The following is a 24,807-nucleotide window of genomic DNA, read 5'->3' on the forward strand; positions in this document are numbered from 1 at the left end:
TGTTGTTACGTTACAGCCTTCTTCTAAAATTGATTAAAATTGTTTTTTCCCCCTCATCAATCTACACAAAATACCATAATACCATAATACCCATAATGACAAAGTAAAAACAGATTTAGACAGAAAAAAATACAAAATAAAAACTAAAATATCACATTTACATAAGTATTCAGACCCTTTACTCAGTACTTTGTTGAAGCACCTTTGGCAGCGTTTACAGCCTTGAGTCTTCTTGGGTATGACGCTTCTTCTCTGTAGATCCTCTCAAGCTCTGTCAGGTTGGATGGGGAGCGTCGCTGCACAGCTATTTTCAGGTTTCTCCAGAGATGTTCGATCGGGTTCAAGTCCGGGCTCTGGCTGGGCCACTCAAGGACATTCAGAGACTTGTCCCGAAGCCACTCCTGCGTTGTCTTGGCTGTGTGCTTAGGGTCGTTGTCCTGTTGGAAGGTGAACCTTCGCCCCAGTCTGAGGTCCTGAGCGCTCTGGAGCAGGTTTTCATCAAGGAGCTCTCTGTAATTTGCTCCGTTCATCTTTCCCTCGATCCTGACTAGTCTCCCAGTCCCTGCCGTTGAAAAACCTCCCCACAGCATGATGCTGCCACCACAATGCTTCACCGTAGGGATGGTGCCAGGTTTCCTCCAGACTTGACGCTTGGCATTCAGGCCAAAGAGTTCAATCTTGGTTTCTTCAGACCAGAGAATTTTGTTTCTCATGGTCAGAGTCCTTCAGGTGCCTTTTGGCAAACTCCAAGCGGGCTGTCATGTGCCTTTTACTGAGGAGTGGCTTCCGTCTGGCCACTCTACCATAAAGGCCTGATTGGTGGAGAGCTGCAGAGATGGTTGTCCTTCTGGAAGATTCTCCCATCTCCACAGAGGAACTCTGGAGTCATGTCAGAGTGACCATCAGTTTCTTGGTCACCTCCCTAACCAAGGCCCTTCTCCCCCGACTGCTTAGTTTGGCCGGGCAGCCAGCTCTAGGAAGAGTCTTGGTGGTTCCAAACTTCTTCCATTTAAGAATGATGGAGGCCACTGTGTTCTTGGGGACTTTCAATGCTGCAGAAATGTTTTGGTACCCCTCCCCAGATCTGTGCCTCGACACAATCCTGTCTCGGAGCTCTACGGACAATTCCTTCGACCTCATGGCTTGGTTTTTGCTCTGACATGCACTATCAACTGTGGGACCTTATATAGACAGGTGTGTGCCTTTCCAAATCATGTCCAATCAATTGAATTTACCACAGGTGGACTCCAATCAAGTTGTAGAAACATCTCAAGGATGATCAATGGAAACAGGATGCACCTGAGCTCAATTTCGAGTCTCATAGCAAAGGGTCTGAATACTTTTTTAAATAAGGTATTTCTGTTTTTTATTTTTAATAAATTTGCAAAAAATTATAACCTGTTTTCGCTTTGTGATTATGGGGTATTGTGTGTAGACTGGTGAGAAATAATAATAATTTAATCCATTTTAGAATAAGGCTGTAACGTAACAAAATGTGGAGTCTGAATACTTTCCGAATGCACTGTAAATACACACAGACAAACAGCACAGAGACCAGAATGGAAGTATGTGGTGGTGGGGACATGCATATACGAAAGCAAGACATAAGAGACAGAGTAAGTAAAGTCAAACAAATACTGGCCGAATACTACCGTAATTTACTCACACGTACAGAACCACACACACACAAACACACACAGGGGAGTCGGAAGAGAATGGAAACCCAGAGGAACGCAAGTCACACAACAGAGGGAGAGACTTTGATAAAGGCAAACAACTACTAGCACAATGGAATGTTCGTAAAAGGGTGCAGACCGTGTGCTTGACTTCCAAATTCAGACTTTGAATTGCTCAATGAAACCACATGGTGTTGAAATATAAATTCAAATTCTCTTATAAACAGTTTTTGATTACATCTAATAAAGTAATCAAAACCAACGTCTGGAAATGTCAAAGAATTCAGAAGTCTCACTGCATACACAAGTGCCGGTCCTTCAATTACTGAACTCGTACACAATTATACGAAACAGATGGAAGTGCTTACTTCAAAGCCTGTGATCTATGTGAACATACACAAACATATGAGGTATGTAAGCACCCATACTGTAAATTGAGACATTTGAAACGGTTTAGTCTGGCTGCTATTTACAGTCAATGCAAACAACAAAATAGCTGTTTATGCGCTACTCTAAAATAGTGCACTATAGATCAAAATACAAGCACATGCCGTTCTCTAATGCGCCGTTCTGTCTGAAGTACATTCACTACAGACCCCCTGGTTCGATTCCAGGCTGTATCACAACCGGCCGTGATTGGGAGTCCATAGGGCAGTGCACAATTGGCCCAGCGTCGCCCGGGTTTGGCCGGTGTATGCCGTCATTGTAAATAAGAATTTGTTCTTAACTGACTTGCCTAGTTAAATAAAGGTACAATTAAATTTAAAAAATACACAATCATATACACACAGACAACCTGAAGGTACTTTCCATTAAATGGACAGACCCCCATGTGCATCATATTGCAATCATTTACAGTCCAACTACAGTAGCACAAGCTATTTGTGGCTCCAGCCCCTTTTTTTGACATTTTAGTCATTTAGCAGACGCTCTTATCCAGAGCAACTTACAATTAGTGAGTGCATACATTTTTCATACTGGCCCCCCATTTCCACTGCATTTTCCAAGCCGTCTATATATCAACCTCATGCATTTGCAATATTGAAAGGAATTGAGAGCCACTGTGATCACACTGCATCCTATAGCCTTATACAATTAACTATAGATATGAGGAACATGCTGAGACCAATCAGTGAGAATTAAGACAAGAGGAGGGTGCTGAGAAGAGGGGTTTAGACAGAACTTGAGACACTGTACCAAGTACCTACAAACACCACTATACCCTGAAATTTATCCTAGCAAGTTGAGCGACTGACCCACTGACCGAAACATTCACCAGCCATGTCAGTTTCTGTCTGACTGGATCTTGACCATTGATTACTCGACTAAATTAAAGATGAATGGAAACAGTTATACCTCAGCCGGGGTCTCTATGTCGAGGCAGGGTGAGGGTGCTCCTCCCTGCCCTGTGGTCTCTGGCCCTGAGGGGGTCTCACAGTCTGACCCTTCAGCCTCTGCTGTGGCCCCTGGGGGCCTCTGGTCCTCCAACTGGCCCTCCCTGAAAAGCCCCTGGAGTAACCCAGATTCCAGCCACTCCCACTCCCTGTTGGTGCAAGGGGAGTCCAAGGCCGAGCCGTCAGACTCCCAGTCACTGTCCCCGGTCATGGACCCAAGGACGAAGTCCACTCCTGACTGGGTACCCTCAGAGTATGAGTCTCCATAGTCCAGCTCCTGTGCGTCCTCACATGCGGAACCTCCGTCGGACACCTGGGTGAGCCGCTCTGGGGCGGCCAAGTAAACAAAGCTGTCGGGGCAAAGGAAAGCCCCCTCGTCTGGCTCAGGGCAGGGTTTGGGGATGGGGCTGGGGGGTGTTGAGGACTCCAGCGGGGAGGGGGGACAGTCCTGAGGGAACGGGGGTGGCACAGACACTGCCAGGTAAACGAAACTGTCGGTGGCCACAAAGGCGCCAGAGTCTTTGCTGTCCAGGCCTGCCCCTTTTCGCTCGTGCTTGACGGGGGACAGTGGTAAGGGTGAAGGGGGGGCAGAGTCTATTTGTTGGGCAGGGGAGTGTGTACGGGGGAGAGAGTCAGCGAAAGCTTTGGGGGTGCTTGTGGACCTCTGGTCCAAGTCTTGCCCAGACATGTCCAGAGAAGAAACCTCATCTGCGGGGACAGAGCGATCCTGAGTCTCTGATGACGGAAGTGTTATCCCCTCAGTGTCAGAGGTCGTCTCCTTGGCAACGTCACTAATCTCTGAGGAGAACAGCTTTTCTTGACAGGAAGTTTGTACATCAACATCCTCTGCAGCAGTAACCCCCATTTCTCCATCTGTGAGGGTCAACCCAGGGGATTGGTCTACCCTAGCCTCCTCACTGTCCCAACTAGGCTCAGGTTGCTCACATGAACTCCAGTCTGGCTCCCCCTCCTCCCCCTGCTCTTCCCCCTCGGCATAAGGGTTCTGTGGGCTGGGGGAGGGAGGAGGTGGGGAGGTCGTCTGGAGGCACAACCCTGTTTCCTCGCTCACTTCCTCGACCTCTTGATCTGATGACGCCCCGCTGTCCAGGTCCAACTCGGTTTCAGCAGGCGGCTCGTGTTCACAGTCGTTCTGGGAGGTGTCGGACAAAGCGGTTCTGTCTGGCTGGGACATGTGGACCCCGCTGGAGTCCGACACAGGGAGAGGTCCGCAGACAGAGTCCATCTGAGTAGTCTCAGGGCAACTCTGCTCTTCTTCATCAATATCATATTGTTCATCTTCAATGAGAACCTGGTCGAGTTCATAACAGGGTTGTGCTTCCTCCAGGTCAGTGTGTTCAGTAGTCTGTGGTTGGGCCTGGTCCATGTGTTCAGGACTAGGTGGTGGAGAAACTGTGTTGGGGTGTTTCAACCAGGGCACAGTGCAATCAGTCTCTGTGCTTTGATCTATATCCATAGGGAGTGTTTCCACAAAATATATACAGGCATAAGTGGCTTCCTCTTGCTCCTCTTCCTCCACCTCCTCCTCCTCTTCTTCCTCTACACTGGCTAGGGTGTAGGGATCTGTTGGCTCACTAGATTCAGGGTCCACAGAGCTCTCCCCTCCCTCGTCCTCTAAACATTGTCTCTCCAGCTCTAGGAAAAGGTCATCTGAGCTGGCACCTGAGCTGGGGCAGGGGGAGGTACTGGGGGCCCCAGGCCCCCCAAAACCTGTTGGAGGGGTCAGAAGGGGCCAATGTCCAGAAGAGCCTGATTGTTGGAGTTCCCAGCCGCCTCCAGAGTCCCCCTCCCAATTATCCTCCCTCCTAGCCCTCTCCTCCTCTTCTTCTATTTCTCCTTTCTCTTCCCCCTCTTTTGTCCCTTCCTCCTCCATCTCCTTTTGTTTTTCCTCCTCCCCTTTCCCTTCCTCCTCCACGTCCGCTTCTTCCTCCTCATCCTCGCCCTCCTCCAGCTCCTGTAAGATCCTGCGTTCATCCTCCTCGAATTTGAGCTCAGAGGCGGTTCGCTGCCGGAGCTCACTATTAGGGGGAGCCCAGCCCAGGAGTCCCTCCTCACCCCCCTCCTGGCTGAGGCAGGGGGAGAAAGGCAGCCCTCCATGGGCCAGCCCCTCCTCTTCCTGGAGGAAAGGTGTGGGAGGGTCCAGTAGGTAGAATGACTCCTCGTCCAGGTCACTGTCCTCTCCCAGTAAGCTGGGCAGGGGCGGCAGGACAGGGAAGTTGTGGCGCATACCCCCGTGGGACCTCTTGCCCCGTCTCATGCTGCGGGGCCAAGTGCGTGCTTTGGTCGGGGGGCAGAACACAGGTTTCGGTGGGGCCAACTGGGGTAGGAGAGGGGCGTTGTCCAGGTCTTGTTCTATCAGAGGAGAGTCCGTCTCCCTTTCAGAGTCAGAAGCCTTGGCCGCTTCCGGGCTCTCCTCTGGAATTATTTTGATACCAGCTTTGGGAGATACAGCCGGCCACCTATGATGCTTGTCTCTTTTTCTGTCCAGCTGTGTGGTAGCACTGGGACTCTGCTGTGGGGTGCTCACAGAGCCCTGGTGGGGTTGCACAGGTAACTGCACAGATGGCTGTTCTTTTGAGGGGGAGGGTAGTGCATGTGTTTGCTTGTGTTGTTTTTGGAGCAGGGGGTGAAGTTGTTTTTGCTTGCTAACAGGGTGCTGTTGGAGGGGGGGAATGGGACTCACTGTCAGCATCAATGAAGGGGAGGATGAGACAGGAGGAGTGTGAGGAACCCCGGACGACAAAGTGGAAGGCAAGTAAGGAGGTAAGGGGTGTGTGGAGGTGGGGGTTGGTGGCAGCAGTAGAGAAAGTGGAATCCCAGGACCAGACAGACGCTTCTCAGCACTTTCCCCAGGAGTAAACTCAAGCCTCTCTGCAAACTCCGGGTAACTGGGGGGCATAAACGCCTTCCAGGATCGACGATTGGGGTTGTCTTTCTTATCGCCACCCTGGTGGCGCCTTTTTACTGCAGCTGCCCCACAGGAGGCAGAGGACGAGGGCGTGATGGGTAAACCAGAACCGCCGCCACTTCCAGGTGGCAACATGCTCTGGGGATCACCGGTTAGCTTGAGGGCATCAAATATCACCCTTTCGTCCAGTCTTTTAACTCCGGCATCAGTGTGCCCCCTTGACACAAAGACGCTCCCTAATTCAGCCCCGATGGTGCCGTTGCTGGAGAGGGTGCTGCCCTCTCCGCCACCACCCGAGCCCAGGGTGCTGCGCGAGGGCTGGCTGAGCTTGGAGGAGCCCTGGTCAATCTGCTCATTGATGCGCATGGTGTCGTAGATTGAGCGCTGGGGGACATAGCAGTCCTCAATGTAGGCCTCATCCTCGTCCCCCTTCCCCAGGCATCGGGAGTTTTGCCTCAGGCAGTCCGGCCGGCTCAGGGGCTTCCCCATCCCGCAGCTGCCCCTGGGGGAGATCCCCCTGACGCCCTGCAGTGGTCTTTTATAGGGGCAGGCTGGCCCCCTTAGGGACGGGGCCAATAAGTATTCCACAGAAAACAAATGGGAAAAATACCTCAATGGGTGGGTTGAAAATAGTTCAGTTGCTCAACCGATCCCGGTCCAATCCGCAATCCCAAACATTAAATCTCAAAAAGGTTTGCAATCCACAGTACAAGTCCATAGGTCCGAATGTTACTATGTCACTTCAATAGCAGTGCAGCAGAATATCCCAGCGCAATCTGAAATGCAGGGCATCATTAGTGAGTGAGTATCCTGCCTGCAGACGCTCATCTCCTCCAGCAGCATATTAATCAGCACTGCTTATTTGGAAGGTTGTCAGGAAGGAGGCAGGGGCTGTCTCGTAGACGTCCAAAGTCCAGAACGAGGTGAGTGCCGAGGAGATAACATCCTTTTGTTCCGTTTTTTTACGTTAACTGCCCCTCACTCACACAGTCTTTCAGCTCTAGACTCCTGAATCATTTCTCAATCTCCCCTTGCTGGTACAGTACTTCCTCCTCTTTCTGCTCTCCTCTCTCTGCCGCAACAGGATAAGCAGCAGAGAAGGGTTGAGCAACTAACTGTCTCGGTGAGAAGCAGCCAAAGAAGTGTCTAAAGTCTCCTTTACAAAAGGTGAGAAATCCACTACTCCCTTATATAAAAAGAGGAAGTGCGGGAGTGAAAAACTGAGTTCCAATGAGGCTCTTTTTCTGTGTTAGTCCAAGTTTGTTGTCGATCCAAAACCAAGAGAATGATTTAAGAAAATAGTTTATCCTTCACATTCTTTAGAGGGAATCAATACAACCGCAGCAAAATGAAACAAAATCTCAGACAAAGTAACCGAGCAGTCACTCATAGCCTGCTTTGGTCCTGTGAGCGTGTCCTTCCAGACAGACTATATTTTCACCCTTTCTTCTTTCTCTCTTTCATTCCCATCACAAAGTATGAGTGGTGTGTGTCTGGAGGCCGTGCCCTGCTCTGTGCCTAGAGTGCACCTTCGTCCCTCTTGTTGACATCATCATTATCCTCCTCATCATTAGCGAGAAAAAGTCAATCCCATCACCCACCACTCCGCATAAGTCTGTCTTGCAATTCAAAAAACAGAACAAAGAGATCCAGACCCTTTTTCTAGCGTAGACTAGACGCCCGTCTATCATCTCCCTCTTCCATGGCACTGCTCATCCACAGCTCCAGGGAAGAAGAGACAGTAAATCCAGAGCGGAGGCTGAATCCGGGAGGGGGTGAGAGGGTTCGTTAGGGGGAGAGGGTAGGGGGGTTGAGCCCCGTCCAGCCGGGCAGAGCTGCTGTGAGTCGTGGCACTGTATCCAGAGGGCAGAGACCCAGACAGTCCGAGCCCCAGTCGGAGCGCTGCCTCTGACTCTGCCTTGCAGGCGTTCTCCCTCTCCCAGACAATCCCCGGACACACTCTACTTTCTTTCTTTCTCTCCGCTTCTCTCTCGTTCAGAGGCTCCTTAGATGAGAGAAACAACAAGGCACCTCACAATCCCAGTTCTTCTTCTTCCTCTGTTTTCTGCATACAGGCTCCCTCGCATTCTTTCTTTCTGTCGCTCAGACTGAAATGGTTTGCAGCTGCTAAAAAAATCTCCCCACTTTTCCTCTCTCCCTTGCTCGCCCACTCTGTCTCTCTCTCGCACTCACTTGTTCGTTTCTTGCTCTCTCGCTCTCCCTTTCTCACTGTTTTTGTTTGAATCCAGCTCCGTTTGTTCTGTTTCCTGCTCTGGTATTAAAACACAGGAAGTGCTCCAATCATGCTGGTTTCCTCTCCCAAAAAAGCCCCTGTGAGAGGGGGGAGTGAGCTACAGATAGGGAGAGAGGAAGGGAGGAGGGGGGCGTGGCGCCAAAGATAGAGGGGGAGGAGAGACAGAGTGTTGGACAGGGAGGATTTTGCTTGTAAAAAAAAAAATCTCGGGATAACGGGAAAAGATTATCCCACGCTAAGCACTCTGCAAATCATATTTCAAAATGAACAGATTAATAGACTGAGGATGAAATGTAAAGACTAACACAGGTGAGGGGGTTTGTTGCTAGGCAGGCTGGTACTATTTCTCAGTGTTCACAGCCAGCCACAAGCTCAGGAGGAGTGAAAGAGAGACGCTAGTAGTGTGAGACTGCAACATTCATCACTGCTTTGTAATCCAGAACTGAATCTCCTGGGCAAATCACCTCCCCCTCAGAGCACAAAAACACTGTCCGCAGAAAAGGAAGTGATACAGAGAAACAGTGAAAGAGAGCGAAAAATAAAGAAAGAAAGCGGGAGGGAGGGATGGATGGAGGAGAGAAGGGTGGGGGGGGGTGGAACTGCTAGCAAATCAGGTAGAAAAGAGGCTTATCAATGATGGCTTTTCTATTTTCCAAAACAAACAGCCTATATGCATACAAGGAAGTAGAACCTCTGTCTATCCTGTTCTCCCCCTCGTTCCTCTTTTTTTCCAGGTTTCCAGGTAGCCGGTTACTATTCTCCAGCGTAGTGGGCGACAGTGTAAAACAATATGGATTGGGTTATGCTCCTGTGTACCCCAATCCAGCCAGGAGAGGAGTGTGTGTGTGTGTGTGTATGTGAAGGGGGAGGCAAAGGGGGTAAGTGGTTACAAAAAAGGGGGCCTCAGGATGCCACACAAAAAAATCAATGGAGACACAGTCGGGGGAATTCAGTAAGCATGACAGCAACCCCTGGCAGCAGACAAAAGTGGAGTATTTTAACCAATGATGTATATAAACCCTCGATTGCTGATGCTATGCATTGGCCATTGAGAGGCTTTGAAGCCGCCGGTCAGACATATTGGCACTCCCCAGTAGGAGCAGTCCTCCATAGGAATGAACAGAATTCTAGAGTATTTAAATTAAAAGTTTAAGGACAAAATTACATGTATTTAAAGTAAAGATTCACCCGTTTTGAATGTTATATTGTTTTGTGCATCGTTGAGTGATGTTCTATCGATTCCCTCGGTCATTTCATGTTTTCATGTGTATCTGAGCTATTGCCGTTCAAGCAGGCAGAAATTCAACCGGTATGACGTAGCATTGCGATAAAGCCGCTCTCACTACACTGGAAGTTAAAAGGAATACGACCTGTTAGATCGCGAAAACGTCTATCATACATGTCAGATGTCAATACTGGCTGATGTCATAACGCAAGAGGTTGTCTTCTCTCGAATGAGCCATCATATTTTTGCGATATTCCTACCTCCAGAAATGTGTAATTTAACAGAGGGTCTAACACATTTCTCAATTTTGTCTGCCTCTTCAGTCCAGGGTGCATTGCATGGTGCCGTTGTGAATATCAGACTCCACTCTGTGAGGCACATCGATCTGCAGGTTGAACATGGTGATATTGTAGACTCCTAAATTGATAATGCAGTTTGTTTAGGCTATTTTTCAGCTAAATAGCTACTTTAAAACATTTGTTTAAAAAAATTGTGATAAATAAAAAAGTATACCAGTTTCATTGAAGGACCAGAAAATTGACAGCTGTGCCATATAGATTGCAAAATAGTTTGGAAGAGATTTTCGATGTACCGATTTCATGGCACATGGTTTAGGAAGTGATACGCAAAACGACACCGGATTCAAAATGTTTTCAATTTAAATCATTATACAAACTTCTTCCAACCAATAGAATGTTATATATATATATATATATATATATATATATATATATACATACATATACATATATATATATATACATATACATACACACATATACACACACACACACACACACATATACATACATACATACATATACACACACACACAGTGGGGAGAACAAGTATTTGATACACTGCCGATTTTGCAGGTTTTCCTACTTACAAAGCATGTAGAGGTCTGTAATTTTTTATCATAGGTACACTTCAACTGTGAGAGACGGAATCTAAAACAAAAATCCAGAAAATCACATTGTATGATTTTTAAGTAATTAATTTGCATTTTATTGCATGACATAAGTATTTGATCACCTACCAACCAGTAAGAATTCCGGCTCTCACAGACCTGTTAGTTTTTCTTTAAGAAGCCCTCCTGTTCTCCACTCATTACCTGTATTAACTGCACCTGTTTGAACTCGTTACCTGTATAAAAGACACCTGTCCACACACTCAATCAAACAGACTCCAACCTCTCCACAATGGCCAAGACCAGAGAGCTGTGTAAGGACATCAGGGATAAAATTGTAGACCTGCACAAGGCTGGGATGGGCTACAGGACAATAGGCAAGCAGCTTGGTGAGAAGGCAACAACTGTTGGCGCAAATATTAGAAAATGGAAGAAGTTCAAGATGACAGTCAATCACCTTCGGTCTGGGGCGCCATGCAAGATCTCACCTCGTGGGGCATCAATGATCATGAGGAAGGTGAGGGATCAGACCAGAACTACACGGCAGGACCTGGTCAATGACCTGAAGAGAGCTGGGACCACAGTCTCAAAGAAAACCATTAGTAACACACTACGCCGTCATGGATTCAAATCCTGCAGCGCACGCAAGGTCCCCCTGCTCAAGCCAGCGCATGTCCAGGCCCGTCTGAAGTTTGCCAATGACCATCTGGATGATCCAGAGGAGGAATGGGAGAAGGTCATGTGGTCTGATGAGACAAAAATAGAGCTTTTTGGTCTAAACTCCACTCGCTGTGTTTGGAGGAAGAAGGATGAGTACAACCCCAAGAACACCATCCCAACCGTGAGGTGGAAACATCATTCTTTGGAGATGCTTTTCTGCAAAGGGGACAGGACGACTGCACCGTATTGAGGGGAGGATGGATGGGGCCATGTATCGTGAGATCTTGGCCAACAACCTCCTTCCCTCAGTAAGAGCATTGAAGATGGGTCGTGGCTGGGTCTTCCAGCATGACAACGACCCGAAACACACAGCCAGGGCAACTAAGGAGTGGCTCCGTAAGAAGCATCTCAAGGTCCTGGAGTGGCCTAGCCAGTCTCCAGACCTGAACCCAATAGAAAATCTTTGGGAGGGAGCTGAAAGTCCGTATTGCCCAGCGACAGCCCCGAAACCTGAAGGATCTGTATGGAGGAGTGGGCCAAAATCCCTGCTGCAGTGTGTGCAAACCTGGTCAAGACCTACAGGAAACGTATGATCTCTGTAATTGCAAACAAAGGTTTCTGTACCAAATATTAAGTTCTGATTTTCTGATGTATCAAATACTTATGTCATGCAATAAAATGAAAATTAATTACTTAAAAATCATACAATGTGATTTTCTGGATTTTTGTTTTAGATTCCGTCTCTCACAGTTGAAGAGTACCTATGATAAAAATTACAGACCTCTACATGCTTTGTAAGTAGGAAACCCTGCAAAATCGGCAGTGTATCAAATACTTGTTCTCCCCACTGTATATATATATATATATATATATATATATATATATATATATATATATATGGGGATACAACCATCCCAGCTCTGCAGACTTTGCCGCGAAGATACAGAATAATTAGATAATTTGTTTTGGTACTGTCCATATGTAGCTTGTTTTTGGTCGCAGATCCAGGAATGGCTGACGAATTGCAACATTTACCTGGAGCTAACTCTGCAAATAGCACTGCTGGGTGATTTGAAAAGTCAGTCAATCGATCAATAATATAATAATACTCTTAGCAAAAGGTGTTTATCTTTAATTTACAATCTGTAGAAACTATGAGAACAGAAAGGTTCAGAACTTTTGTGAAACATCACAGCACAGTTGAAAATATATGGCAAATATAAATAAAAAATGGATGGTGTTAAGAGATAGATGGGAAGGGTTGAGTGGAGCTGAAATGTGGGACTAAAAACAACAAGTTAACTAATGTAAAATATACAGTGTCTGTAAAAATGTATATAGGTTCAGAACTTTTGCGAAACAGCACAGTTAAAAACATTTGGCAAATAGAAATCAAACTGGATGGTCTTCAGAGATAGATAGGAGGGGTTGAGGGTAGCTGAAGGATGGGATTAAAAACAAACAAAAGATAACTCTTGTAAAATACATTGTGTTTGTAAAATGTATGTAGTGCATTCGGAAAGTATTCAGACCCTTAGACTTTTTCCACTGTTACATTACAGCCTTATTCTAATTTTTATTTTATTTTTTATCCTCATCAATCTACACACAATACCCCATAATGACAAAGCGAAAACAGGTTTTTAGAAATGTTTGCAAATTAAAAATTAAAAACAGAAATGCCTTATTTACATAAGTATTCAGACCCTTTGCTATGAGACTCGAAATTGAGCTCAGGTGCATCCTGTTTCCATTGATAATCCTTGAGATGTTTCTACAACTTGATTGGAGTCCACCTGTGGTAAATTCAATTGATTGGACATGATTTGGAAAGGCACACACCTGTCTATATAAGGTCCCACAACTGACAGTGCATGTCAGAGCAAAAACCAAGCTATGAGGTAGAAGGAATTGTCCGTAGAGCTCCGAGACAGGATTGTGTCGAGGCACATATCTGGGGAAGGGTACCAAAACATTTCTACAGCATTGAAGGTCCCCAAGAACACAGTGGCCTCCATCATTCTTAAATGGAAGAAGTTTAGAACCACCAAGACTCTTCCTAGAGCTGGCCGCCCAGCCAAACTGAGCAATCGAACTAAGACCACACTCAATGACCTGTATACGGCCATAAGCAAACAGGAAAACGCTCATCCAGAGGCGGCGCTCCTAGTGGCCGGGGACTTTAATGCAGGGAAACTTAAATCTATTTTACCTAATTTCTACCAGTATGTTAAATGTGCAACCAGAGGGGGGAAAAAACTCTAGACCACCTTTACTCCACACACAGAGACAAGTACAAAGCTCTCCCTCGCCCTCCATTTGGCAAATCTGACCATAATTCTATCCTCCTGATTCCTGCTTACAAGCAAAAACTAAAGCAGGAAGCACCAAAAAACTAAATTATTTTTTAATCTTCAACATAGGAATGCTACCAAAAAGAACTTAATGAAACTGGTTACAATTGACGGAGTCACCCATAATTCACCAAATGATATTTTGAAGGAAGAAACAAAGTACTTTAAGCATATGTTTTCCTTTCAGTCGCCTCCATCTCCTCTAACTGAAGCTAATTGTAGAGATTTTTTTTCTATTGATAATGTCAAATTAACAGCCACACAGAAAGACTCATGTGAAGGTGAAATTACAGAGGAGGAACTTCTGGATGCAATTAAAGACATTAAGTCTGGGAAAACTCCAGGGTTGGATTGCATACCAGTCGAGATATACCAAACCTTTTTTGATATACTAAGAGGACCGTTATTAGCATGTTTTAACCACTCCTATGTAAATGGTAGATTATCTGACACTCAAGAAGAAGATCTCATTATTACTGAAACAGGATACAAGTGGAAAATATAAAGATCCAGTCCAATTACTAAATTGGAGGCCCCTTACACTTCAGTGTTGTGATGCAAAAATTCTAGCAAAATGTATAGCGCATAGAATTAAAAAGGTATTGTCGGATATTATTCATTCTAATGAGACAGGTTTTTTACATGGAAGATACATTGGAGATAATAGAAGGCAAGTATTGGAAACAATAGAACACTATGGAAAATATGGGAAACCAGGCCTGCTATTCATAGCAGACTTCGAAAAGGCATTTGATAAAGTTCAACTGGGGTTTATATATAAATGCCTGGAGCATTTCAATTTAGGAGAATCTCTTATAAAATGGGTCAAAATCATGTATAGTAACCCTAGGTGTAAAATAGTAAATAATGGCTATTTCTCAGAAAGTTTTAAACTGTCAAGAGGAGTGAAACAAGGTTGTCCACTATCGGCATATCTATTTATTGTGGCCATCGAGATGTTAGCTATTAAAATCAGATCCAATAATATCAGAGGATTAGAAATCCAGGGCTTAAAAACAAAGGTGTCATTGTACGCTGATGATTCATGTTTTCTTTTAAATCCACAACTAGAATCCCTCCACAGCCTCATAGAGGATCTAGATACATTTTCTAACCTCTCTGGATTACAACCAAATTATGACAAATGTACTATATTACCTATTGGATCACTAAAAAAATTCAATTTTTACATTACCATGTAGTTTACCAATAAAATGGTCTGATGGTGATGTGGATATACTCGGAATACATATCCCTAAGGAAATAAATGATCTCACTTCAATACATTTTAATAGAAAGTTAGCAAAAATAGATAAGATCTTACTACCATGGAAAGGAAAATACCTGTCAATTTGTGGAAAAATCACCCTGATTAACTCTTTAGTATTATCCCAGTTTACCTATTTGCTTATGGTTTTGCCTACGCCTAGCGAACAGTTTTTTAAATTATATGAGAAAAAAATATTCAATTTTATTTGGAACGGCAAGCCAGACAAAATTAAAAGGGCATATTTATATAATGAATATGAATTTGGAGGACAGAAATTATTAAATATTAAAGCATTAGACCTATCACTAAAAGCTTCAGTCATACAAAAGTTATACTTAAATCTGAACTGGTTCTCAAGCAAATTAGTAAGATTGTCTCACCCAATGTTCAAGAAAGGCCTTTTTCCCTTTATTCAGATTACAACAACTCATTTGCAGTTATTTGAAAAGGAAATCATCTCCCAAATATCACTATTTCTAAAACAAGCCATAGAAAGTTGGTTGCAATTTCAATCCTCCAGAAACGACAGAACAAATAATGCAACAAATATTGTGGTTAAATTCAAATATACTAATTGACAAAAAAACTTTATTTTTTGACAGAATGTTTAAAAAAGTATAATCTTCGTAAATGATATCATCGGTAGGACTGGTGGAGTTATGTCGCACATGCAGCTAACAAAAACATATGGAAATGTCTGCTCTACCCAAAATTACAACCAAATAATTGCAGCCTTACCGCAAAAGTGGAAGAGGAAAGTGGAAGGGGGAGAAAGTAAGGAACTTGTCTGTCGGCCTTGCATTAAAGAACATAATTGGTTAAGGAAAACTGTGATAAATAAAAAAGTATATCAGTTTCACTTAAGGACCAAAGGATTGACAGCCGTCCCATATAGATTGCAAAATAGTTGGGAAGAGATTTTTGACGTACCAATCCCATGGCATAGTGTTTATGAACTGACACGCAAAACGACACCGGATTCAAAAATTAGAATCTTTCAATTTAAATTATTATATAAAATTCTTGCTACCAATAGAATGTTATTTATATGGGGGATACAATCTTCCCAGCTCTGCAGATTTTGCTGTGAAGAGACAGAATCATTAGATCATTTGTTTTGGTTCTGTCCATTTGTAGCTTGTTTTTGGACACAGGTCCAGGAATGGCTAAAGGATTGCAATATTTACCTGGAGTTAACCTTGCAGATAGCATTACTGGGTGATCTGAAAAGTCATAGTCAATCGATCAATAATATAATAATACTTTTAGCAAAAATGTTTATTTTTAATTCACAATCTGTAGAAGCAATGAGAATAGAAAGGTTCAGAACTTTAAAACATCACAGTACCGTTGAAATATATATGGCAAATAGAAATCCTATATGGATGGTGTTAAGAGATAGATGGGAGGTATTGAATAGAGTTGAAGGATGGGACTAATAACAAATAACAACAAATAATAACAAAGATAGCTAATAATGTAAGCATACTGTGTCCATAATAAGTATATACGTTGTATGTTGGGAGCTTTTGGGAAAGAGCACAGTTAGAAAGATATGGCATATAGAAGCAAACCGGATGGACATCATGAAAATGATTGGAGATGTTGAGAGTAGAAGAATATATATATATATATATATATATATATATATATATATATATATATATATATATAATAGAATTATTGTAAAATTAACTCTGTCCATAAGGTGTAGATAGTAAGTATAGACCGGAAGTAGAGGCCTGGGCATTGTTGTTCACTAATTTACTCCAAGTAGGGAAAGGATGGCGGGGTTGAAAAGTAATAAAGGGGAGTATATATATAAAAAACATGGGGGATTGGAAGTGATGCAGACAATTACATTGATAGATTGTATCTTCTATCTGCAATATTAAGCTGATCCATCCCCCAAGTAAAAAAAAAAAAAAGAAAAAGCAGGAAGCACCAGTGACTCGGTCAATAGAAAGTGGTCAGATGAAGCAGATGTTAACCTACAGGACTGTTTTGCTAGCACAGACTGGAATATGTTCCGGGATTCTTCCGATAGCATTGAGGAGTACACCACATCAGTCACTGGCTTCATCAATAAGTGCATCGATGACGTCGTCCCCACAGTGACTGTACATACCCCAACCAGAAGCCATGGATTACAGGCAACATCCGCACTGAGCTAAAGGGTAGAGCTGCCGCTTTCAAGGAGCGGGACTCTAACCCGGAAGCTTATAAGAAATCCTGCTATGCCCTCCGACGAACTATCAAACAGGCAAAGCGTCAATACAGGACTAAGATCGAATCGTACTACACCGGCTCCGACGCTCGTCTGATGTGGCAGGGCTTGCAAACTATTACAGACTACAAAGGGAAGCACAGCCACGACCCATCTTCAATGCTCTTACTGAGGGAAGGAGGTTGTTGGCCAAGATCTCGCGATACATGGCCCCATCCATCCTCCCCTCAATACGCTGCAGTCGTCCTGTCCCCTTTGCAGAAAAGCATCCCCAAAGAATGATGTTTCCACCTCCATGCTTCACGGTTGGGATGGTGTTCTTGGGGGTTGTACTCATCCTTCTTCTTCCTCCAAACACAGCGAGTGGAGTTTAGACCAATAAGCTCTATTTTTGTCTCATCAGACCACATGACCTTCTCCCATTCCTCCTCTGGATCATCCAGATGATCATTGGCAAACTTCAGACGGGCCTGGACATGCGCTGGCTTGAGCAGGGGGACCTTGCGTGCGCTGCAGGATTTTAATCTATGACGGCGTAGTGTGTTACTAATGGTTTTCTTTGAGACTGTGGTCCCAGCTCTCTTCAGGTCATTGACCAGGTCCTGCCGTGTAGTTCTGGGCTGATCCCTCACCTTCCTCATGATCATTGATGCCCCACGAGGTGAGATCTTGCATGGAGCCCCAGACCGAGGGTGATTGACCGTCATCTTGAACTTCTTCCATATTCTAATAATTGCGCCATCAGTTGTTGCCTTCTCACCAAGCTGCTTGCCTATTGTCCTGTAGCCCATCCCAGCCTTGTGCAGGTCTACATTGCCTTGTGCAGGTATGTATTAAGGTGTCCGTAATATAATAAATGTGGCAAAAACCAATGTTAACATAAAAAAAATGCAGTTCTATAGCCTGTAAAAACATGTTTTACAATGGTGGGGGAGTGCCAAGATTGTGGCACGGTGGCTTCAACACAGCGCCCCTTATTAGTCATCTAGTGTACATATAAATCATTGATTTGAACCAAGTTTGTTTTCCTCCTTGTATTCTGTCATTGTATCCCTGATACAGTGCCAGTTGTGGTTCAGTTCCACTCCTCCACTCATTCTCCTCTTATCCTCCCTTCCCTTTTTCAGTTGCTCTAACTGTTTGTTTAAAGACCTCTAGCAGAGACAGCAGCCGATGTGAACTCATCTCGCTCTCTCTCGCTCTGTCGCTCTTCAGTCCACACACATTCTCCACTTGATAGGGGGAAGGGAGTTCTCACTCCATCTCTCTCTCCCCCTCTCTCTGTCATCTAACTGTTGCTGTGAGCCGCCCGTGGCCTGCATGTCAAACACGCTAAATACTCTACTCTTTCTTTTTAACTCACCCTCTCCCCCCTTCTCTCTCCCCACCTCTCACTCACTCTCTGTCAGTTGTGGTGCAGCTGTTATTGCTGCATCCAAGGCAAACGTCTTTAGAGAAACAAAAGGGGTTTGTCCCTCCTCTGCTCAGCCTCTCTGCCCCCCCCCCCCCCCCAAGCTTCCTCAGTCTCGCATGACCTACAATGCCCCCACAACACGCTACAAATCAAACCGTGCTCACATGTAGACCAGCTACCAGGAGAGATGGAAAGCCAGAAAAGGGAAATGAGCGAGGGATAGAAAAACACACAAGGGATGCACAGGAAAGATAGCAATACTTTTTTAAACTGTCTGTCTATCCCCCACTCCTCTCCTCTAAATTGTCATTCATCCCCCGTTCATTTGGCCTGTCACGGCTGGTTAAGGAGTCACAGTTCTGACTCAGACAGGAAGAGGGAGGGGAGAACAGGCCCCAAAATCCCCCAGTGAGCGAAACACATTGGGGACTCAAAGCAATGGATTCCATGAATGTTTAGCCCTCAGCCAAAAGGCCATGCTGTAGGTCTCTATACTTTATATAATAATGTAGGCCTATGACTGTCTCTGCAAAGTCAGTAGAGCTGTTTGTTGATATATACGCGGGTGCATAGGCACAGGATACTGACAGCATTGACTTTGCTGTGGCTGGTTTGCTCACAAGAGTACTCCTGTAGAAATTAAAGTGTTCCTTTTCATTCCCCCTCTCCTTCCCCCCTTTCCCTTTCTCTTAACATAACTCAATCCATCCATCCATCCATCTCATATTTCTAAACATTTCATGTAATTTTCTCTCTTAACATAACTCAATCCATCCATCCATCCATCTCATATTTCTAAACATTTCATGTAATTTTCTCTCTCCATGACTGTCTTTTTCCCTTTTTCCCTCCCCTCTTCCATTCCCACTCACCCTTTCTCCCACTCCTATCCAGGCAGCGAGGAAGTGCTCTCCCTCTCTGTCTCAGCAGCAGTTTTATTATTAACTAGCAGTGTTTTACCTGAGCGGCTCAATGCGGCTGTTGTTCTCTCAGTCCCCCCCCAAGACACAAAGAGAAGCATGGCAAACCACCCGGCAACTTCCACCATGCTGCTACAGTACAGTAAATATAGTGAATAACAGGCTTGTCAATCAAATGAACACTGGTGGTACAATCCTTTAGGTGTTACAGATTCTTTAACTACAGTCATATGTGGCCAGTGGGCACATATGGTTTCGGAAATGAAGAATTCACACCTTCATACCTGAAAGACTAACGTATTGTTCCTAAGGTTTTTCTAAACTTCAGTGTTACGCACTATTAGGCAGGGTCTGGAATCAATATGGAGCCCATATGTGAATGATAAAGTTTTTTCCATATCCTAATCCTGGCCAAATTAGAGGTCACATTTCTGCTTTGTCCCAGTTTCTGTGTTTTATAAGTAAAAAATAGACACACAGACAAACACACACACACTCTCTCCCTCTCTTCTTCTAAGTTTATTATTGGGCTTCTTAATTTGACATTATTCTAGTTATGTAGTTTATGTAAAGAAGCAGTGTATTTGTTATGGTTGGTCTGGTAACAGAGGATGTGACGATGAGGGGAGAGGGGAGATATGCTGTGGCATGCCGTCTAATTCACAACAGCTGAGACGATATAGGACCCTGAGAGCAGGGAGAGGGAGAGGGAGATGTAACACACACGTTCACGCATGTATGCAGCTATACAGACATGCAGCAGCACGCAAACACACACACACACACACACACACAGCGTTGTCAATCGGACAGTCACCAGGGTACAGGAAGGGTCAATTTGAAAATCAGCTCATATGATTAGTGAAAATTGTGTTAGCCTGATCCAATCAACCACCAAGGACAGAAAATAAACAAAGAAAAAAAATGGACCAAAGAGCTCATGAACAAAACGAGCTAAATAAATAAACAGAAAGTGTAGACCCACAAAATTCGGCCAGATCTTTGAAGATGATAAATGAGTATAATAACTATGTAAGTCATGGGGAAGATATACTGGAACACCTAATCAACATGACATCATATTACCAGTAAGTCAGATCGCTTTCAATGTAAACCATCTATCAAAGAATCTTTAGGAAAAAAATTACCAATTTCACTTTAGGGTTTCCCCCCCCCCTAATGATTAAGTGAGGGGCGAGTAACAATAATTGAGGGAGTTGTAAGCTGATCCTAGATCTGTGCCTTTGGGCCACTCTTACCCGAAGCGTGCACATAAACTACATCATAATCCCTAATAAGCAAGACTACCCCAATATCCCTTACTACATGTCTCTGAGGATTTGGTTGGAGGGTGGAGGGAGAGATCTGACTCACAGACCATATGGAGGGACATCTCTATCACACCTGGGTTCAAATACTATTCAAAATAATTCCAAATACTTTAGCTGGGCTCGAATGAGCTTGCCTGTTGCACTGAACCAATAGGAAAGTCCCAAAAGTCCCAAACCCCGCAGACTTGGCACTCCAGGCAGGTTAAGCAAACACTAAAGTATTTGACGATTTTAAGTAGTATTTGAACCCATGACACAGGCCTATGCAGGCGGGAGGGTGGAGAGGGAGAGGGAGGAAGCAGGGGTGAGGACAGCAGAGACGTGAGGGCATGATTTAAGGGAAGGCATTCCTCACCCGTCACCCCTGTCCCCCTTACCAGTCCTACACAGGAATTCCCATTTGTAGCGGGGGACTTAAAGCTTCACAACACCCTTCAACTCAACATCCCTGTCCCACCCCATGGACTATGTCAGCTGCTCTGGGGCTAGGGGACATACAGTAGAGCCCCACCCTGGTGTGTGTGTGTGTGTGTGTGTGTGTGTGTGTGTGTGTGTGTGTTTCTAATTCCAGCCTTTTTCGGGGGTGTGTCCGGAATCTCAGCTGTCTCCCCACCCTTCACACACATCCTCCCGAGACACACACACATACACACACCTCGTCGACACACAAAGCATCCCTAAATACACACGTGAATTCTGCTGATCACATAAGAGCACGTCTGCAGATAGTATGGTGGTCTATAAAAACATACTTGATAAACAATCTGACTTGTCCGAACACGGGCCAAGACGCCACATGTACGGAGAGACACTGGTAATGCCACAGGCCATTTAAAACATTTCCCCTCCCTCGCTTCATGACTCAATGAGATCAGTGTTCAATAGTTCACGACTTCACTAATCTGACAATACACCACCCCCCCACTCCCCACTCCCCTTCCTCCTTACCCCCTAACCGTTACCATCCTCTTTTTACACACACTCACACACACACTAATCTCAGGCATGATGACATCATCCCTGTGGATTGGGTAGTTTGTTTTCTTCTTTCTAAACTGGGGTCTGGTGGGGGGATGGTCTGGTGGGGCAGTCAGGCTAGTCTGCTTTCAGGGCAGACAGACATGTTTAGGTTTGAAATGACCTGGGTGGAATCCATTACAGCCCAGAGAGGAGAGGGGCACATAGAGGGGGAGAGGGAAGGAGGGAGGGAGGGGTTGAGAGAGAGGGTGGAAAAGAGAAGAGGGAGGGGTGAAACGGGGCAAGTGGGCTCCCTGAGTGAACGAAAGAGGATCTTAGGGAAAGGGAAGTCTTGCTCAGCCCTGTCTGCCTCTCTCTCTATTTACCTCTCACCCCCCAGCTTGTGTCTACTCTACACTCATGCACATTCCATTAAGCTGTCTCGCTTCTCTTTTCCTATCTGTCTCTCTCTCCCTCAGCTATTCACAGCTCCCTCTCCTTCCCTCTCCCCCTCTACCTCTTTATCTCCTCTGTCTGCTTGTCTTCTGCCACACATCCATCCAGCTTGCTCTCATTAAGAGGGGGAAGAAAGGAGAGAGAGAGAGAGAGTAGTAGTGGCCAACCACAATATTAATAGAGTCGATAAATCAAGAGAGTACAGAGTAAGAGACAGGACAGGGAGGAAGAAAGAGGAGAAAGGAAACTCAAAGCGAGAGAAAAAAACCTGTCTTGTATCCTCTCACACTAAGACACCAGCTGAACCAATCAGAAACCACTGTCCACTAAGTCTAGCAACACACCTCCAGTCAGAAACCACTGTCCACTAAGTCTAGCAACACACCTCAAATCAGAAACCACTGTCCACTAAGTCTAGCAACACACCTCCAATCAGAAACCACTGTCCACTAAGTCTAGCAACACACCTCCAATCAGAAACCACTGTCCACTAAGTCTAGCAACACACCTCCAATCAGAAACCACTGTCCACTAAGTCTAGCAACACACCTCCAATCAGAAACCACTGTCCACTAAGTCTAGCAACACACCTCCAATCAGAAACCACTGTCCACTAAGTCTAGCAACACACCTCAAATCAGAAACCACTGTCCACTAAGTCTAGCAACACACCTCCAGTCAGAAACCACTGTCCACTAAGTCTAGCAACACACCTCCAGTCAGAAACCACTGTCCACTAAGTCTAGCAACACACCTCCAATCAGAAACCACTGTCCACTAAGTCTAGCAACACACCTCAAATCAGAAACCACTGTCCACTAAGTCTAGCAACACACCTCAAATCAGAAACCACTGTCCACTAAGTCTAGCAACACACCTCCAGTCAGATAAAAATAAGGCTTATCCTACATTGTAACATATTTATAATTATCAATTTATATATGATATGACAATATAAAACCAATCATTAACATAATCTATGTAAAAATGTCCCCGTCTTAGGGAGCTACTGTAACTAGTCAATAAACAGGAAGGGGGGTGTTGCAAACTTACTTGCGTACCAGTACTTCTAGTGCAGCGGATGTAACAAAGTACAGGAAAAAACATATAATTCACAGTAATGGCCTCAGCCAGAATGAACTGTCTGTGTTGTACAGTACTCATGAAATCTCATTGAACATTTCACAATGAATGGAAACCAATGGAAAGTAGTAGTACAATGGAGAGGCCCTGTTACTGTATTCCTATTCAGCACGACACAGCAAATTCCTATGGTTAATTCCTATAGAATGTTCTACAGTAGATTTCTATTGACGGGAGGCAGTAGGCTAATTCTTGTTGGCTTGGTTAGCTAGCCTAGGATCTCTCCTAGATGGTGAGGAGGATAGCTTGAAGAAAAAACAAACGAATGGTGTGTGATTCGCTCTGGTATCAAATTTAGCCCGGCGTCCATCACCACGATGACAGGCCCTAACGAGTTCCAAGGGCTGGCGCCGGCGTGGTAGGGGGTCGGAGGGGGGTTGATGGAATGTTGAGGGATCGTTTTAACAACGTTTTAGACGGGAGTGACTCAGCGTGGGCAAAGAAGTAGTGCAGTGCTACCGTGACTAAACTCTTCTCTCTACCTGGCTCTAGAACTCTGTGTCATACCCCCTGCCATGATCAACTGGATCACATCACTCCCTCCTTCCTTCCTCTCTTGCACGTAGGCTCACTCAAGTGCCCTAAGGTAACACATCTCTAACACACAAATACTGGACATTGCACGCACAACACACACACACTTCCTCAGTCCCCATACCCCCTCTTCTGATCTCCAGTGACTTGAATAAAGAGGAGGGAGACGGGATACATCACCCCCCCCCCCCCCCCCCAAACTGCTCTATAAATAAAGCTGGGAGCCAGAGGAACGACTCGAGTTAGGAGAGGGGTCACACTCCATCACAACACCGTCCACACAGCCCACAGTAGGAGCGGAGTCATGAAAGAAGTGTCACCTGACCAAAATCCTGTTTGATCCAGTGCTGATACAAGAGCATGAAGGGAAGGGAAGTAGTGTGACAGCTAAGTTGAAGCTGGAGTTGATTTGTAGAAGAGAGGATGCCACAGTACACATACTTCATGCTGTAGACATAGTCCCACAGACCGAGAGAGACAAGGACTAAAAGCATCTGCGCTAGAAGATGAGGCTTAATACACAAAGTTCAACAACCAAGAAGGGTCAAGTACTTTCCTCTGAGAACTCTCCCAAGAAATTACTCTTATGTAACTAAAGGCTTTCAAAAGGATCTGTGTTAATCAATTGCTTATTTCAATAAGACGCACTAATACTTTTACAGGTCAGAGTCAAGCACCAGCTGAGAGGTTCTAACAAAATGGCCGCCAGAGAGAGCAACAACTATGCAATAGCATATACAATGTCAGTTATAATTCTATGCACAATATTTGCTGAATATACTGTAATTCAAACCAAAGAAACATGTCAAGCTCAATTCTAGAATAACTAAAGCTTCACAATACCCATTGCTGAACTGGTTCTAATAGCTGGTTCTAATATCTAATAAGTCCTTAATGCAATGTTTCCCCAAATGGTGGCTTGTGGCTAGATAATACTAGGGTTGTGGCTAGAAACTTTGTTTTCCATTCTGTGAGGAATCACAAGAAAATTCAGAATGCTGTTCATTGATGCCGGCACCAAAAACACATGCCAAGCTCACTTCTAGGAGGCTATACTACCATAGCTGGCTCTACCCAACTTACCAATCTCTGAAGACATAATGCCCAAAGATATTACACGGTAGCGCAACCAAAACAAAAACTTATGAGAGAACAA

At 44.8% G+C, this 24,807-nt stretch overlaps 1 protein-coding gene across 1 annotated transcript in view; it reads right to left on the minus strand.

The window, feature by feature from the left end:
- macf1a (microtubule actin crosslinking factor 1a) overlaps positions 1–24,807 on the minus strand; it is a gene marked incomplete at its 5' end in the record, with an annotated part of 244,075 nt that overhangs the window by 46,679 nt on the left and 172,589 nt on the right. The window lies entirely within an intron of this gene.

Source organism: Coregonus lavaretus (genome assembly GCF_964263955.1).
Source record: "Coregonus lavaretus genome assembly, chromosome: 3".
Taxonomy (NCBI): Eukaryota; Metazoa; Chordata; class Actinopteri; order Salmoniformes; family Salmonidae; genus Coregonus; species Coregonus lavaretus.